Source organism: Lepus europaeus, chromosome 15 (assembly GCF_033115175.1).
Source record: "Lepus europaeus isolate LE1 chromosome 15, mLepTim1.pri, whole genome shotgun sequence".
Taxonomy (NCBI): domain Eukaryota; kingdom Metazoa; phylum Chordata; class Mammalia; order Lagomorpha; family Leporidae; genus Lepus; species Lepus europaeus.
In genome coordinates this window covers 76123361-76129316 of record NC_084841.1, presented here as the reverse complement: position 1 = coordinate 76129316, position 5956 = coordinate 76123361, and the positions used below count along the sequence as shown (strand labels likewise).

General features: G+C 44.3%; 1 long non-coding RNA gene across 1 annotated transcript; it reads left to right on the top strand.

Moving 5' to 3' along the window:
- The first annotated feature begins 567 nt into the window (after positions 1–567).
- On the top strand, positions 568–4929 carry LOC133774201 (uncharacterized). The gene is made up of 3 exons (XR_009868052.1): positions 568–724; positions 935–1510; positions 4151–4929. It is a non-coding gene; the product is annotated as an uncharacterized LOC133774201 (long non-coding RNA).
- Positions 4930–5956: the final 1027 nt, after the last annotated feature.

Below are 5956 nucleotides of genomic sequence, written 5' to 3'. Positions count from 1 at the left end.
CGTGCGTGCCGGCCGCGCGTCGCCTGCGCATGCGCCGGCGGGCGCCCCAGGTCCTTGTCGCGGAAAGAAGGCGCTCTGGTCCCCGGGGCGTGCTGGAGGGAGGCGTCGCCTGTGTGATGGAGCGCCGGGCGGGGAACAAGGGGGCGTTTTATTTGCCATCGATTTTGCGTGGAACTGAGTTGGCGGAGTGTACATGCTCTCTACAATTGGGCGTTTTGTTTTTCACATCTGTCAGGACTGGCTGCCTTGCGGATGTGTCCCGCCTCAGCGGAGTGGTGACTTTACCGGAGGAACTCATGTTATCCCCAGAGTCCCAATAAGAGCGCTGGGCTGAACTGGAGGAAGACCAGAGACGATGTCTGTAATTCCTAACTGCACCCCTTACGGACGCGAGATCGCGCAGCTCGGGAGAAAGTTTCCGCGCTTGCTCGCTCTTCACTATCTCAAGAATGCGCCTGCGCATACGGCTGCTGGGCGGGAGGGTTTAAGCCGAGAGTGTGGGCGCCGTGACGTCATTTTTCCGCGCACATTTTGCCCGGAAGTGGGTGCTTGCTTGGTCGTGGGCGGAGCTGTACGAGTAGTACTTGGAGGCCTGAGGGGTTTACTCTGGCTCTACGCCTTACAGAAACGGTGACTGGAGCAGATTGAAAGCAGTTTTACACCCAGGCTAATGGACGCGCACTCTACCCTTCCCTCCAACTTCAGGAACAGCGTAACAACACGTGTATGACGTGTGTCCTCGTATGTCATGTACTGTTTTAAACCTGTGAATGATAAACACCCTGCTACACTTTTCACCCGGTGATGGTGAATGCTACGTAGTGTTACGGAGCATTCTGGTCCACCTCAGCCTTGACTTACTCCCAATCCCTGGTGTTTAACCGCTCTAGGAATTCGGTGTTTACATGGCTCCATCTTTTTCTTGCTTCCACAGACTGCTGTGCTGATTTCCCGCCCCTTCAAGTCCCATCCTGCACCGCTCCGTCCAGAGCTAGAGCTTAAACAACAAACTTGGAGTCTGCAGGCAGGCAGCTGATTGTGATCGTCCCTGTCTTTCCAGCTGGGTACTCGGTGTTCTGAAATCTTGAAATGGAAAAGGAAGAACGGCCCTTTATCCCCACTGCACTCCAGTCTCGGGCGCAACAGTCCATGGTTAACCATGCGCAACTGGTGTACATCTCCGTTTGTACGGCTTTTTTCTTTCTGTACTTCACATAGAAATGCTAAGATTTTAAGGAACCAAATGACTAACTTCTAGAGCAACAGTGGAGTGGTGAACACTATTTGGGTGTCAACTAATTCAGCACTTTAGCAGACATTGCCAAACTGTTATAGCACAATCCATACTTCACAGCACTGCTCCAGACAGCCACTACTAACTGACTAGATATGGCTAGAATTGCTGAGAGTCAGAGTGTGCTGTAGGATCAATCACATTGAATGCAACCTCTTACTTTCAATATTAATTTTTTAAATGAAATCTTCATAATCAGACCATCAAAGAGTAAAGGTAAGTAATTAAAGTTCAGTTTGTTATTCTATTCTACTCTAGTATTCCATGTTTAAGTGATGACTTAAACAGAAAATGTGCAATAGTCTTCATCTACCATTTATCAAACGCATATGCCAGACTTTTTGCTAGCTCCTCACTCAGTCCTAATCCTTAAATTTAATGGTGGATGGCAGTGAACTAAAAGATTAGAGTATATGTGACTTAGGTGCAAAGGGTTTATGATATCATAATTTACTGCTTCCAGATTCCAACTACAATCACTCACTCACTCTCTAACATGCACACACACCTCTGTCCCTCACACACTACAGAGATCTTGGCTGTCTACAGATTAAAGTTCAAACTCCTTAGGATGGCATCCATTCTCTAACAATCTGTATCATTACTTTCAAGTAGCTATTTTTCCTTCCTGCAACTCCCTTTATTACCTTTCTCACTATTTCCGCCTGTAATGATGCCCTGGCTCTTTTTTCTTGTCATGATATACATGAGTTCTACTACAGTTTCTCAAATCATGTTCATCTCATAAAGTTTTTCTTCATTATTTCTATTTATATTGCCTACACACACACATATGTAATTTCCTAGGGCTGCCGTCACAAATTGTCACAAAATTGGTGCCTTAAAACAATAAACATCTATTCTCTCACAGTTCTGGAAGCCAGAAATATGAAATCATTTTCCCTGGGTCAACATCCTGGGGTTGGCAGGATCATACTAACTCCAGATACTCTAGGAAGAATCTGTTCCTTGCCTCTTCTACTTTCTCCTGGTGTTTGGTGACTGCTGTCATATCTTTGGCTTGTGGTGCCTTACTCCTCCCTCTGTCTCCATGGTCACATTATTGCCTTCTCTATTTCTGAGTATGTCTGTCTCCCTTTGTCACTATCTTATACAAATCCATGTAATTGCATTTAGAGCCATCTAAACTTAAAACTATCTGTAAAACTTATTCCCACATAAAATAAGTTGATAGGTTTCAGGGACTAGAGGGATTAGGATTTCTTCAGTGGGGGTGGGGGCTGTGTGTCATTATTCAACCTACAATAATCCCAAAAGAAAGTAAATGGTCCTTCTAATCTTTGGTAACCTCTTCTCTTTAATGATTCTGGTGACTTTTTAGCCTATTTTACTTATCTACAATTTGTGGCAAAATTTAAACAAGGACACTGAGTTAAAAGTTTAAGTTCAAAGGAAAGAAAAATTGTGTATTTATGATTAAGATACCATACTAGCTAAAACTCATGAAAGCTGTGAAATACTTTACCGCACAAAGGCTGTGTATGCCGTACTTTTGTGTGTTAGGGATATCAGTGGTGAGGAAGCACACAGTATGAATTATGTAGATATGTGGAATTTGCAGAGTATTCCAGTGAGGGACTTATAATTCAGACTTGGAAGTTCTGGAGTGTAGTGGAATACGCACCAAGAATTATCGTATAACTGTTGGAAAACTCCTGGCATACTAGAGTCCTTGGAAAATGGGTTGCTTGACATTGATCTGTCAGGTGATAGTGTGCTCACAATTCTGCTTCACAGACTGGTTTTGTCACATGTTATAAAGTGTGTGTGGGGGGGAGTTCAGCAGCAGTCTGTCATAAGATGAAAGTGATACATGTAGAACTAAGCACAAATTAGATGAGAGGGCACAAACAAACATCAAGAGCAGGTAGCCTGGACTTTCCTGTGTCATGAGCTACTGTTGACCAAGTTTATACCTCCCTGGGGCTCCCTTATAATCAATGTGTTAAAGAAAGTCCACATTTGGTTATGGACAGGTTACTTTGATACTGTGGTTGAACTGTAGTCCCACTTGTGTAACCTTGGAAGATAAGAGAATATCCTCCCAATGGGTGGATCTTTGGAAGGTACACTTGATCATCTGCTTTGTATAGCCAGAGAAATAGCCCAAGTTCAAAACATACATGGATTTAGGACAGGGTGAATGTCTTGACTGAATGGTCAGAGATGTGGAATGAAAAAATAGGCAGATTGAGGAAATTGGAGATAGGCATAAAACTGTTTATGGAAGTGAACAAGAAATGTTTTGTGTATTAACACCTACCCGAAAGCATCTATTACAGAAAAGGCACTGATAAACTAAATAATAAACAAGATAAACTAAAATCTCGTCTGGTTGTCAGAGGCAGTCTCTGTCATTGCAGTCCACTGCCCCAGTGAAGGTAAGTTGCTACACAGATGAATTAGAGGTGTATCAAGGATGGACAATGCTATGCATGGGTCTGACCATATGGATTCCAACTTACCAAGGGTAGAACTGAAGCTCCTGAATGCCCATTCTGCCTTCAGCAGACAGTAATGTTGAATTCCCAGTATGATGCCATCTCTTAAGGAGACTAAACAGTTACTTGGTGTCAAATTGACCACCTTGGACTCTTTCTACCGTATATTGGCCAGAGCTAGAGATTCATATTGACATTAATAGATATATATGGGCATATGTTTACTTTTCCATTCTGGTGGGGCTGCTCAGAAGCTGTATGACAGGATGAAGGGAGAGTCTGTTGAAGGACACACCTGTTAAGTCACTGCTGAAATACCAACTAAAAGAAGTACCTTGTGACTCTGGGTTGCTGTTCACCAAGAGAACAATAACTTTTTTGTGGCCCTCAACAGGAAGAATACTTGGGTCTGGAATCAAGAGTTGGAAATCAAGTGTTGGCTCCAGATATTGTCATTGTCAGTGATCCACTTGGGGATCCAACTGTGGGCTCTGAGGGTTTAAAAGTGTTGGTTTTCAGGGGCCCACATTGTGGAATAGCGGGTGAAGCTGTTGCCTGTGATACCAGCAACCCATATGGGCACCAGTTCAAGTCCTTGCTGCTGCACTTCTGATCCAGCTCCCTGCTAATGCATCTGGGAAAGTAGTGGAAGTTGGGCTTCTGCACTCAAGGGGGAGACATGGATGAAGCTTCTGGCTCCTAGCTTTGGCCTGGCCCATCCTTAGCCGTTGAGGACATCTGGAGAATGAACCAGCGATTAGAAGTACGCTTGCTCTCTCTCTGTCTCTTCCTCTCTTTCCCTGTGTCCCTCTGTAACTCTTTCTAACAAACAAACAAACAAACAAACCTAGAGCTCATGCTGTGGCGCAGCAGGTTAAAGCCCTGGTCTGCAGCGCCGGCATTCCATTTGGGCACCGATTCGAGTCCTGGCTGTTCCACTTCTGATCCAGCTCCCTGCTAATGCACCTGGGAAAGCAGCAGAGGATGGCCCAAGTCCTTGGGCCCCTGAACCCACATGGGAGACCCGGAAGAAGCTCCTGATTTCAGATTAGCTCAGCTCTGACCATTGCAGCCATTTGGGGAGTGAACCAGTAGATGGAAGACCTTTCTCTCTGTATCTACCTCTCTCTGTAACTCTTTTAAATAAATAAAATATATCTAAAAATAAATAAATAAGCCTTAAAAAAAGAAAAAAAAAGAAATATTGGTTTTCAAAGGAATACTTCCACCAAGGGACCCAGCCAGAATGTAGTTGAACAATTTGTTCTTCAGACTACTTGTTTCAAGAAGATATGGCAGGAGGGGGCATGGACACCTTGGGATGAAAAAGATCTGAATTATGCAACCAGACAAACCATGGATGATAGCAGGCACACCAGCAGTGGGTGATAGGACTCTAGAATGGAAAGTATGGAAAGTATGTAAAGATAATAATGAGTATCAATCACAGCACAAACCCAGCTGCAGTGCGGGTTACAGGTTGTTCTATTTACATTCCTCCCCCAAGATTCCCCATGAATGGATGCTCACTGGAATCTTGAAGGAGTTGCTTCCAGAACTTAAAGAAGTGGATCCAAATAGCATAAGGGTTGGACAGTGGTGGATACTGTGATGTGTATCACCTAGGTAGCCCTCTTTAGGAACGAAGGGATTATTCCCCAAGCCTCTGGGAATGCTACCAGCAGAAAGTGCTTAACTTTCAGCCAGTGTTGTAAATTTAAAAAGTTTCGTGTCTTTCTGGTGCCTCAACATCCCCACTAACAGTCCGTGAGCACTCTGCCCAGGCAACTAGATGCACCAGTGTGATAAGGCTGTTCCCTTCCACAAATTCTCCTTTCCTCTCTTCCCCAACTGTAACCTAAAGACATTCAAAACACCCAGTGAGATCTGCCATCTTTTGCTGTATTCCACTATTACCCCAATAAAGGCACTTGTCCATGACTCCTAACCTGCTTATTTGAGCCTGCTCCCTTGGCACTCCTCCCACATAGTCCCTTCCAGGACCTGCGAGTATGAGAAATTGCTCTCAGTCTCAACCCACCTCTCTGCGTAAAAGAAAACACAGCTTTAAGTACAGTTATGCATTGCTTAATAATGGGTTGTGAGTATATTTGCATAAATCTATCTGATAAAGCCTACCTCACACTTCAGCTACATGGCATAGCCTGTTGCTCCCTGGCTGCAAACCTGTAGAGCACAT